General features: G+C 42.2%; 1 protein-coding gene across 9 annotated transcripts in view; it reads right to left on the reverse strand.

Moving 5' to 3' along the window:
* The window catches only part of LOC139537073 (signal-induced proliferation-associated protein 1-like), a 42,212-nt gene extending 29,491 nt beyond the window's left edge, over positions 1-12,721 (reverse strand). For 2 of the 9 annotated variants that reach the window (XM_071337943.1, XM_071337942.1), the window contains exons 1-2: positions 12,355-12,721; positions 8,048-8,152 (exon numbers count right to left, since the gene is read on the reverse strand). The gene's annotated coding sequence lies outside the window, so the exon portion shown is untranslated. Of the gene's footprint in view, positions 1-8,047; positions 8,153-11,844; positions 11,998-12,354 lie in introns of those variants that run through there. The other 7 variants (XM_071337946.1, XM_071337941.1, XM_071337952.1 and 4 more) reach the window with 5 other exon arrangements.
* Positions 12,722-13,009: the final 288 nt, after the last annotated feature.

Raw genomic sequence — 13,009 nt, forward strand, 5'->3', positions numbered from 1 at the left:
AACCTCTGTCCTCCAAATCACAGTACTGCCACCAGCTATGCAACCTCTGTCCTCCAAATCACAGTGATTGGTGATTACGATACGTTAGTGCCTAAATCGACTATTAGGGATGATTGATTTAGGAAAATTGAGCTAATTAACCGTGTTCTCACTGTGCCCAGCAGCCAATCCCAGGGCCTGTTATTGATCCCAGCTCTGCCTGATACATTTGGATTCACACTGCATAACTACCATGTCATTGGAAACACAAAACGGGTTTCAAAGACTAAAAACAGCCAGTGGGTGTGTTATTGCACACAAAATTGGTTTCAGGAAATAAAGTAATCCCAATGCTGCTACTCCCTCACACTTCCTCCAATCACCCTTCATCCTTCCCCTCTGCTTCTGCCCGCTGAGTAGGGTCTGGGCCAGGTCCAGAGACTGCTAAGTGATTGGTTCTGGCACACTCCTTTTGTCCCACATTCTATCTCGGTTTTTATTTATTTCATAGAGTTAGCAGATGTCTGTCTGAGTTGTTGGTCTCCAAAAACCCATCGTTCCTCTACTCAATAGATTGACTTAGAGTAGAGGTTAGCTGTCAAGGTGGCAGAGGGGAAGGAGGGAAGTGGAAAGGTTCTTAGGACCACCCTGTACAGGATCACATGATCGCATCCCAGAGGTCAGATGTTGATCTGAGGAGTGGCAATTGACAGATGATAGCATGATGGTAATGAGGACAACAGGTAGTCTCCCTGACTGCTTCTGGCACGTCTCCAGGCTGAGTCACAGCAGTCAGTGGGAGTGCAAATACACGACCCTCCCTGCCTTCCATACATGCTTCTTATCACTTCCCAACCTACCTTCCTACCCTCGTGAGTTTAAAGTATATGTCACACTGGACACACAAAGGAAGTTTAAAAAAATGTATTGTCACCTCTCATTTCCAATGTCATTTTGCTAAGCCTTTAATGTCACCTTGCAGAATGTGTTTGGCTGTGTGTCCTCCAGCGGGGGACCTTGTGACAAAGTGTACTGGGCATCTGTTTCTGCTGTTGGTCTGTGGAGGTCAAGCCCACCTTTAGGCTGTGCTGATGTTAGCATCTGCTGAAGACAACTAAAAACAGGTTCATTTTGAGAGGAGGCTGTCCTCCCGCAAATCTGTCCTTCAGAAATGGAACATATGTCTGTCGTGCTATCAATTATTAATGAGGGGGAAAAGAGGGGGCTAGAGTTAGACGGTGTTGAATAATTCATGGGGCAGCCCCCCAAGCCCACTCTCTGACCATGGGACTTGGACCTGGGCCGTCCAAAACATCAGCCATACCCTTAGCTTTGTTATCACAAAGAACTGTACATGGAATTGTGTACTGCCATATCGTGTGTGTCTGTGTGACTTCTATAAATACGTGTGTGAGAAAGCTCCAATTTAGTCATCTCACAGTTGAAGTCTGAAGTTTTGGATTCGATACTGTAAAACAGTCTCAGTTCTTATGAGTCCCTTCCTCTTTGGAAATCTCTGATACCAAAGAAGCGTTTGTGTGTGTGTGTGTGTGTGTGTGGTGTGTGTGTGGAAACAAAAGTATTTGCCAGTTTTACTGTTATTCTGATCATTGATAAAACATATTGCATCTGTGTTTTACCATGCTTATTGAAACATATAAATGTACAATATGTCATGAACTAAGCATGTTTAAATCTGATGTTACCTCCTATTTCAGTGAAAGGCAGAAAGAGGAAGTTGGTTCAGAAATGGCTCTTTCTATAACATTGTCTGTGCATCTAACCCTGACTTCCTCTTTTACTGAAACTACCAACTAAAAGAGTTATGATCAGGGGCGTAGGAGCGACTCTGACATGGGGACACATTTAGCTAAACATAAGTTCACACCTCACACACATGGTTATGGGCTTAAAAAGGGGCAGGCTCCAGGATATAAATAAAAAATTAAATAAAAAGGTTTTAACCTCTCTTGGGTACGTGAGACGTTAGCGTCCCACCTCTTCAACAGCCAGTGAAACTGCTGGGCACCAAATTCAAATACAGAAATACTCATTATAAAAATTCAGAAAACAAAACATATTTTACATAGGTTTAAAGATTAACTTCTTGTGAATCCAACCACGGTGTCAGATTTAAAAAATGCTTTACGGCGAAAGCATACCTTACGATTATTTGAGAACATAGCCCAGCAGAAAAATCATTACAAACAGTAACCAGCCAAGTAGAAGAGTTACACAAGTCAGAAATAGAGATAAAATGAATCCCTTACATTTGATGATCTTCATATGGTTGCACTCAGCAGACATTAATTTACTCAATAAATGTTCCTTTTGTTCGATAAAGTCTCTTTATATCCAAACACCTCTGTTTTGTTCGCGCGTTTTCTTCAGTAATCCACAGGCTCAAACGCAGTCAAAACAGTCAGACAAAAAATCTAAATTGTATCCGTAAAGTTCATAGAAACATGTCAAACGATGTTTATATTCAATCCTCAGGTTGTTTTTAGCCTAAATAATCGATCATATTTCAACCGGACAATAACGTCGTCAATATAAAAGGTTAACAAGAAAGGCACTCTCTCGGTCAAGCCTGAAACAATTTCTAAAGACTGTTGACATCTAGTGGAAGGCATAGGAACTGCAAGTTGAGTCCTAAGTCAATGGATACTGTAATGGCATTGAATAGAAAACTACAAAACCAAAAAAAAAACTACTTCCCGAATGGATTTCTCTCAGGTTTTCGCCTGCCAAATCAGTTCTGTTATACTCACAGACACTATTTTAACAGTTTTGGAAACTTTAGAGTATTTTCTATCCAAATCTACCAGTTATATGCATATCTTATCTTCTGGGCCCGAGAAGCAGGCAGTTTAATTTGGGCATGCTTTTCATCCAAAATTCCGAATACTGCACCCTACCCTAGAGAAGTTAAATGGTAATTTCTAGTCACTTTTGAGAAAAGGATACAGACAAATCATAGCCCTTTCCTGCAGTAAAATGACCTAGTTGCCTCATCATAAAAAATAAAAAAAAACTGAAAATCTGGTGTATCTATGTCAAACAATTTTGTTGTATATAACGTTTAATATTGGGATGCAAACACAAAATGTAATACATTTCAACTCTATATCTGACATGGTACAGGTGACATGGTACAGGTTTCTTAAGCCCATGACCATGTGTGTGAGGTATATACTTTTGTTTCAAAGTAGATTTCAAAGTTACTTTACCCGGTGCAGTGAATAATGATGGTGGTGCTGCACAGTGCTATTTCTATCACTCACACACTGCCACACTGCTTGTAACAACCAAGAGTGAGAATGAAGCAGTCAGTGGGGGCGGGGAAACTCACGTTCCAGCAGCGGAGGCCATTTATAAATAAAAATCCCTCAATGAATGTGGTGACTCTCTAGCGTGTTTTACCTGCTTCTAACAGTGGGGGGGTGGGGGAGACATGTCCCCCCTGTCCCCCCCGGCTCCTACGCCCTTGGGGATGATACATCTTTGTCTCTCTCGCTCTATGCCATCTTACATTAGTACGTCCATCAATCATCACTGTGATAAAGCATTTGAACATTTTCACTATGGTATTGGTAATTCGCATGCTCAAAGGACTTTATTGTGTGGGTATATGGGAGTGCATGGCATGCGTGCAAGAGTTGGTCGGAGTGAATGTGTCTGTGTCGTTCTTTGTGTGCCTTTGCTGACTCTATGAAAGAGCGTAAACGCCACAGTGGCAGGAAGAACAGCTGTCCCTCTACAACTGCACTGTGTGATTCTGCCTGTGACTTTCTATCTCTGTGCGTGTGTGTGGGGGTGTGCACTTGTGTGTGCAGGCGTGTGTGTGGGGGTGTATGTGTGTGTGTGTGTGTGTGTGTGTGTGTGTGTGTGTGTGTGTGTGTGTGTGTGTGTGTGTGTGTGTGTGTGTGTGTGTGTGTGTGTGTGTGTGTGTGACAAAAATGAGAGGGGAACTGACACTCACTTCATCACTGCTGCTATTATGTGAAGCTGAACTGCACACTGTTCTTCCTCTCCTATCTGTGCAGCTGGCTCTGAGGCCGAGAGACTGTCCACCAATAGCATTTCTAGCAGTCTGAACTGTCACCCCTACCCTGTCCTCTCAGAGAGGAAGAGACACTGGCCTCCCTCACTTCCTCACTATCCCCGCTATTGTGCTTCGAAATTAAGCCTGGTCCTCCTGAAACGGCTGCACCGCCTACACTCTCTCTCTCTCTCTCTCTCTCTCTCTCTCTCTCTCTCTCTCTCTCTCTCTCTCTCTCTCTCTCTCTCTCTCTCACACACACACACAGACACACACACACACGCACACACACACACCCAGCTAAGCTCTGCGTATGACCCCAAATTCTTTAATTATGAATCTCTACTCTAACCACCCCTATGAGACCTAATGTTGATTGGTTATAATTTAACTTGTGTTTTGTCCCTAAAACAACACCAGCTGCATCAGGGTCTGTCCTCTTGTAACCAATGTTCTGCATGACATTGTATTTGTGTATATTAGGGATCCAAGGCAGAAGCTACTCTTCCTGGGGGCCAAACACACCAAAGCGCCCACATTACAGATAAAACAGTGAACTATGTTTGTACTGAATGAGCTAAAGATAAAACAGTACATCATCTAACATCTCTACACCACCACATATCCACAACACAGGTTCACCATACAACAATACCGCCATACAACAATATCACAATGTGTGCGTATGCATGTGTCTGTACCTTTGTGTGTGTCTCTTCACAGTCCCCGTTGTTCCATAAGGTGTATTTGTACCTGCTTTTTAAATCTGATTCTACTGCTTGCATCAGTTACCTGATGTGGAATAGAGTTCTATGTAGTCATGGCTCTATGTAGTACTGTGAGCCTCCCATAGTCTGTTCTGGACTTGGGGACTGTGAAGAGACCTCTGGTGGTACGTCTTGTGCGGTATACATGAGTGTCCGAGCTGTGTGCCAGTAGTTTAAACAGACAGCTGGGTGCATTCAGCATGTCAACAATTCTTACAAAAACAAGTAGTGATGAAGTCAATCTTTCATCCACTTTGAGCCATGAGATATTGACATGCATGTCATTAATGTGAGCTCTCCGTGTACATTTAAGGGCCAGCCATGCTGCCCTGTTCTGAGCCAACTGTAATTTTCCCAAGTCCCTCTTTGTGGCACCTGACCACACTACTGAACAGGAGTCTAGATGCGACAAAACTAGGGCCTGTAGGACCTGCCTTGTTGATAGTGTTGTTAAAAAGGCAGGCAGAGCAGGGCTTTATTATGGACAGACTTCTCCCCATCTTAGCTACTGTATTATCAACATGTTAGACCACGACAGTTAACAAACCAGGGTTACTCAGAGCAGTTTAGTCACCTCAACTTGCTCACTTTCCACATTATTCATTACGAGATGTAGTTGAGGTTTAGGGTTTAGTGAATGATTTGTCCCAAATACAATTATTTTAGTTTTGGAAATATTTAGGACTAACTTATTCCCTGCCACCCATTCCAAAACTAACTGCAGCTCTTTGTTAAGTGCTGCAGTCATTTCAGTCGCTGTAGTAGCTGACGTGTATAGTGTTGAGTCATCTGCATACATAGACACACTCAAAGCCAGTGGCATGTCATTAGTAAAGATTGAGAAAAGCAAGGGGCCTAAACAGCTACCCTGGTGACTGACTGAAAGGACAGTGGTTACGGTTGCCTGTCTTCCACCTCATAGGTAGATACCTGGCATCAGACAAGCCATCCTGCTGCTCTCTCTAGCCTCAACATCAACGTATGGCTTTGTCTCCCCTATGTACTCTTTACATTGCCCTGGAACTACATGCCAATATGCTAACTGTGCCTGATGACACAAGCTAATTTTGCTCCTTTCCATGTGCAGGCTACATCTGTTTGTGTGTGTCATGCTTCATAGTTCAACCATCAGAGTGTCACCAAGCCATTAATGCCTCTTAAAGGGAGTGGAGAGCGAGAAAGAGACTGTAACCCAAGCACATTGATTTAGTTGAAATCAATGGCAAGAGCTTTTGTAAGGTATGATAATAAAGTAAACAGACACAGAAGCTACTGTCTGGTTGGATTTGGAATAATATTGGGAGTGGAACTGGAGATGAGTATCAGTGTATTAACTAAGTGATGATAAGTAATGATAATGACTAACTAAAGGAGAGGATCAGTGTAGTAACTAAGTGATGATAAGTAATGATAATGACTAACTAAAGGAGAGGATCAGTGTAGTAACTAAGTGATGATAAGTAATGATAATGACTAACTAAAGGAGAGGATCAGTGTAGTAACTAAGTGATGATAAGTAATGATAATGACTAACTAAAGGAGAGGATCAGTGTAGTAAGTAAGTGATGATAAGTAATGATAATGACTAACTAAAGGAGAGGATCAGTGTAGTAACTAAGTGATGATAAGTAATGATAATGACTAAAGATGAGGATCAGTGTAGTAACTAAGTGATGATAAGTAATGATAATGACTAAAGGAGAGGATCAGTGTAGTAACTAAGTGATGATAAGTAATGATAATGACTAAATATGAGTATCAATGCAGTAACTAGGTGATGATAAGTAATGATAATGACTAAAGGAGAGGATCAGTGTAGTAACTAAGTGATGATAAGTAATGATAATGACTAAAGATGAGTATCAATGTAGTAACTAAGTGATGATAAGTAACGATAATGACTAAAGGAGAGGATCAGTGTAGTAACTAAGTGATGATAAGTAATGATAATGTCTAACTAAAGGAGAGGATCAATGTAGTAACTAAGTGATGATAAGTAATGATAATGACTAAAGATGAGTATCAACGCAGTAACTAAGTGATGATAAGTAATGATAATGACTAACTAAAGGAGAGGATCAGTGTAGTAACTAAGTGATGATAAGTAAAGATAATGACTAAAGATGAGTATCAATGCAGTAACTAGGTGATGATAAGTAATGATAATGACTAAAGGAGAGGATCAGTGTAGTAACTAAGTGATGATAAGTAATGATAATGACTAAAGATGAGTATCAATGTAGTAACTAAGTGATGATAAGTAACGATAATGACTAAAGGAGAGGATCAGTGTAGTAACTAAGTGATGCTAAGTAATGATAATGACTAAAGATGAGTATCAATGCAGTAACTAAGTGATGATAAGTAATGATAATGACTAACTAAAGGAGAGGATCAGTGTAGTAACTAAGTGATGATAAGTAATGATAATGACTAAAGATGAGTATCAATGTAGTAACTAAGTGATGATAAGTAACGATAATGACTAAAGGAGAGGATCAGTGTAGTAACTAAGTGATGATAAGTAATGATAATGACTAACTAAAGGAGAGTATCAGTGTAGTAACTAAGTGATGATAAGTAATGATAATGACTAAAGGAGAGGATCAGTGTAGTAACTAAGTGACGATAAGTAACGATAATGACTAAAGATGAGTATCAATGTAGTAACTAAGTGATGATAAGGACTAAAGGAGAGTATTGGTGTAGTTAACTAAGTGATGATAAGTAATGATAATGACTAAAGGAGAGGATCAGTGTAGTAACTAAGTGATGATAAGTAATGATAATGACTAAAGGAGAGTATCGGAGCTTGCTAGTGCACTATGCTCAGTGTTTCTGACCTAGCTATGAGGCCCCCCACCTCAGTCTGTGAGGTCACATCCTGTCTGTGTGTTTCCTGTGCGGTGGCTGTCTGAGCCGAGCCTCAGGGGCACACACAAGGGCAGGACAGACAGGCGTGAAACAGATCTGCCAGTGCCACAGCTAACCCTTCTCATTGGTAACTCTGTTTCTTTCTCTCTCTCTCTCTTTACTGCCAATGCCATTAACATGCAAACACAGCCAGTTTCACAATGACTATTTCCCTCTTCTTGACTGTAGCATGACGTACAGAAAAACTATGAAGTGCTTTTTCCACATGGCTAGAGCAGTAATGATTTTCACTATATTGTATGTATCTACCCATTGATGTGATATTGTGGTAATGTTCCTGTGGTGTTTTCCTCTGACAGATTCTCCGTGCAGGGTTGTTGTCTACCTTTTTGATGTATCTTTGCTCAGGATGGGGAAGTAGTGATGTTGTGGGAGTGTATTGAGTTAGATCTCTTTTCAGCACCACTGAATGTCACTGAGGGCACTTCTCCTATAATGGGAATCGGAACAAAGAGGACAGTAGGCGTTTGTGTGTGTTTTTTAGTGTATGTATGATATAACTGGTTGATTAATAATACTGACGACAGTAAACTCCACACACACTGCCTACACTATTTCTGACCAGTGGGTTATTTACAGTATGCAAATCTGTATCAAGGGATCAACATGTGACATGACCAACCACCACTAGTGTGAATTTATTCAAATTTACAGAAGCTATGCTTTCATTCAACTTATGCCATCTTAAAATTATCTTTATCACAATCCTAATTATAAATAAAACACAAACATTTGTCGGACTGGAAAGAACACGTTTCGACCTGCATTACGACTTAATATAGAGAAGTTAAACAACAAACCAATACGGGTTGAAACATGTTAATTTAGAGAAGTTTTACAACAAGCCAATACAGGTTGAAACATGTTAATTTAGAGAAGTTTTACAACAAGCCAATACAGGTTGAAACATGTTAATTTAGAGAAGTTTTACAACAAGCCAATACAGGTTGAAACATGTTAATTTAGAGAAGTTTTACAACAAGCCAATACAGGTTGAAACATGTTAATTTAGAGAAGTTTTACAACAAGCCAATACAGGTTGAAACATGTTAATTTAGAGAAGTTTTACAACAAGCCAATACAGGTTGAAACATGTTAATTTAGAGAAGTTTTACAACAAGCCAATACAGGTTGAAACATGTTCCTTCCAGTTGCACAAACACAGTACTTGATTTACTTCTCACCATCTCTCTTTCCAATCCTCCTCTCTGCCTCTCTCTCCTTTCCTTCATTCCCTCCCTCCCATCACTTTCTCTTTCTCCTTTTTCTCTCCTCTCCTGTTCTGCTCATTGTGCAGTCAGGTCCTGTGCAGCAGAGCAGAGCTATAGGCCGGCTAGAGCCCTGGGACATAAATCTGAGGGTGACTCCACTCCAGAGAGGGCTGAGCTCCCATTAAGAGCATGGCCACAGAGGACAGGTGACAAAAGAGAGCACAAGCCGATTAGTGGATCCACCCAGTGGCTTACACTGCCATCCACCATCCTACCATCCTATGCTCTGCTCAGAGGGGGTGGCACTGCTGGGCCACCAGCCTACCTCAGTCACACAGACATACTGCTCACTAGGAGAGATAGAGAGACTGGGCCTAGTCACCCAAAATGGCTCCAAATGAGGGAGATGGTGGGGTGCTGACTCATGTTTTAGAGGAGAGTATAATCTGCCCGGTAACATTGATCCATGTTGATTGGACATATTGATTATTTCTCCTAAGACACCACTGAAATCTATTTACTATAGTCTTAGTCATTCTCGCTCAGATTTGTCATTTGTCCTTGCATAAAAGATGAGAGTAGAAATAGGTCAGTTTGTCACGGCACGGCGGGAGAACCATGGTGACTTTCATCTCTCGTGGAGCACAGTAGGCCTCAACGTAGATTGAATAGCATTTTTACAAGCCTCGGGTTGTTGTCATACAGGCGCCTGTCTATGTTGTGCTGTGTGAAGACGGTTGGTTGACTGTTGAGAGGCTATACGCTGCAGCGGTCCAATGGAGAGGAGTTGCTTTTGACATTGAAATACAATTTGGTATGCAAAGAGTGCAGCGGTGTGATCTGGAGTTGAAATCCTGGGTGACACACAGCTTTAGTACCTCTGAGACAAGCAGGGTCTGTCAGCCCCGGGGCTCTGCTAGCATCCTGCGGCACAAATGTGTACTACCGCTGCTCTCACTATTATTTCCATCAACATCATATAAGTCATTTTGGCCTTCAATGTTTTAAGGATCTCCACTTATTAAACTGGCAAAGGACAAACATGTAACAGTTCCTTTACATTTCATCTATACATTTAAGAGGTCAAGTGGTTCTGTACGTACACCCTTGATTCATCAGATGCCTCTTACTATGGAACACAATTTTGTTTAATAGATCTGTCCTCTGTGGTCAGGGGCTGGTGTAGGAATGGACAGTGATGTAGCAGTTTGATTGTGCAGGAAATACAAGTGGGCCTGATCGATCACAGAGACTAGCTGTTCAGCCTCTCCTTTCCTCCCACTCAGCTGAAGAATTTGTGCCACAGGTCCCTGCTGACTGACAGAGAGCCTCTCATATTTAAAAAGAGTCCCAGACACCCACAGGTTTTTATAGCTCCCTACTGTGACAATACTAGTCCTAGCTAGATGAACAAATATAGACACGTACATGCTCTGACGCCAACGGCAGGTTCCCATCATTTGGGTCAAAACAGCATATTTAAAGCGCCACATTTTTAACATGTTCTAAGAAAAAGTGTTCTCTTTGAGAGCGCCTGAGTGCTTCACGACTTTAACTAGAACAGACATATTTCTGTCACAGATACACATCTGATTGTTCTATACCTACAATAATATAACTATCTCCCTACTGTCCACAAACTATAAAGGTCTGAGGGCAAAGCTTTTTCCTGTTATGTTGTCAAATAATAGACAATATACCTTTTTTTCTCGTAGTTTGAGTACATTGGAGTCTATTTAACACTAAAATACTGGCGGGTATATCCATGAACCTACATTTGACTGACAAGTAAATAACTGTCGGGTTGGGATTGCTGCATTAAATAGTTGAATGTCTGTTAAGAGTGGACATTTTATCTGGCCTAACCTTCTCAAAGAACACTCAAAATAACAATACATTTGATCCCAAGTTGAATGCCCTTTTCTAATCCTATTTTGTAATTACTTTGTTATTATTATTACATGATCAATTATTTTGAATATTTTAGAAGCATTTAATGAGAATTTAAGCACTGTGGTAGGGTCCGTTTCCCTCGATAAAACCGGCATCGTTGGCAGTGTGACCTCAAAGCGTCACCAGACTCTTGTACCCATGTGCTATGTGTGCAATGATAGTGGTTGTGTGTCATGGTGGCACCAAGAAATCTGATGTTATCATCTGGCTTCAGTTACCCCCTATCACATATACAGTATATTCATTCTCATAAAGCTTGATTTCAGAAGATTGACTTTCATACATACATACACACACACACATATCCATGGGCACATCTGGCCAACCATCTAGGTTAACAGTCTAGGACCGATAACGTCACACCCTCTGCCAATCTGGCCAGGAACGCACAAAGACCACGACCAAGTCCCTGTCATCAAATTTAGACAAGCACACGGCCTACCACACTCTTCAGGACAGAGAACAAGGACTTCACCATGTCAAGTCCCGGTGCATTCATCATCATAAGGAATACCATTGTCCATTAATGACAACCACAGTGAACACCACATAGGAGGATCCATCTGGCGCAAAAGAAATGAAATGGCCAGTCCTTTTAGTGCACTAGCTTATGTAAGCTGTCCCTCGTCCCTCTCCTCTTCATCTCCCTCCTTGTTCCCCCTTTCTCTTCTACACCAGCCCTCTCAATCCCTTGCATCCCCAACCCCCAAAAAGCACAACCCCCCTCACTGCCAAAATGAGAAAAAAAAGGATATCCCGCATCCCTCCTTTTCTTTGCCACCTTGAAAACAACACCCTGATCCCGGCTCTGGTTCTCCATTCCATCATTGTCTGTGCACATTACATGCAGTATCCTCTCAGTCCTCTTTATCATCCCCCACACAAAAACAGGCAGGGGCTGCAGACATTAGTCTGTAAAAAAAAAAGTACATATATATGTCTATCCTATTTCTCTTACCTTTTTGTTTCTGTGTCACTATAGTTCCTGTCTATTCACCTCTTTCATTCTCCCTGTCTTTGGCGTGCTCTCTGTCTCTTCCTCCCTCCCTCCATTCCTCCACCTGGCCCACATCTCTGGGTCCTGCAGCCCCGAGCGCCCTACAGCAAGGTCTGCAGTGACTTCATGTCAATGTCATAACACAGTTTTTAAACGAGCCCAGAACACCAGAGGGGTGGGGTGGTGGGGGGGACGGACGAGCGTGAAGATAGCGGAATGCCGCTCAGACATCATTTTCTACCCCTGACAAAGCGTCCGTTCATTGTGTTGACACATCCTTTGCTCTCTCACTTCTGTACGGCAGAATGATCTGAATCTCTGGTGAAATCGACAGGAAACAAGAGCATGTGCATGCTCACATAGAGGGTGTCCTGACCAAATCAATCACATTCCTCATCACCAGACATAGGATATAAGGAATTAGGAATGTGTGCATTCTGAAGGCTCCGAGTAAAGAAAGACAGTGCTTACCTCCACATCTCAGCTCCGCTCCACCCTGCCTGGTATCATCCTGTTCCTTTCTGTAGCCTCCCTCCCCCCTCTCCCCATGACAGCATTTTTCTGCTATCTATCTATCCCCACGCTGAGGCTTTTTCTCCTCCTCCTCCCTCTTCGATTTCCCTCGTCTGCTCCCTTCTTCCCCTCTCCCAAAATAAAACTCCTCTCTGGTCAGTGTGCCTAGGAGCTCAGCTCTTCCATTCCGTTGTTCAGTCTAAAGAGGCAGGTTGATTTGTTCTGTCTCCCTCCCTCACTCTGATTCTATTTCATTCACATCACACTGAAGCCAAACCCCTCCTTCTCCTCCCCTCACACACGGCACATCCCCAATCTCCCTCCTCCCCCTCCTCTCTCTCTCTCTTTCTCGCTCTGTCAAAGAGAGGCTGAGGCAGCAATAGACAGCAAACTAGGCAGGATGTGCTCTCTTTCTCTCCCTCTCTCTAATCAGTATTCAAGACTAATGGTTGAATGATTAGGGTGACTAGATTAAGCGACCAATGAGTGCATCTAGCCTGTCAGCCACAACGTGCCATTCTACGTGTTTGGTTGGAGGAAAGGTTGGGGGGCAAAGGAGCATGTGTAGTGTCCTCCCCAAACATGGACCAATGGGTGGGGGCCACACTAAACA

Source organism: Salvelinus alpinus, chromosome 13, assembly GCF_045679555.1.
Source record: "Salvelinus alpinus chromosome 13, SLU_Salpinus.1, whole genome shotgun sequence".
In the NCBI taxonomy this organism is placed as follows: domain Eukaryota; kingdom Metazoa; phylum Chordata; class Actinopteri; order Salmoniformes; family Salmonidae; genus Salvelinus; species Salvelinus alpinus.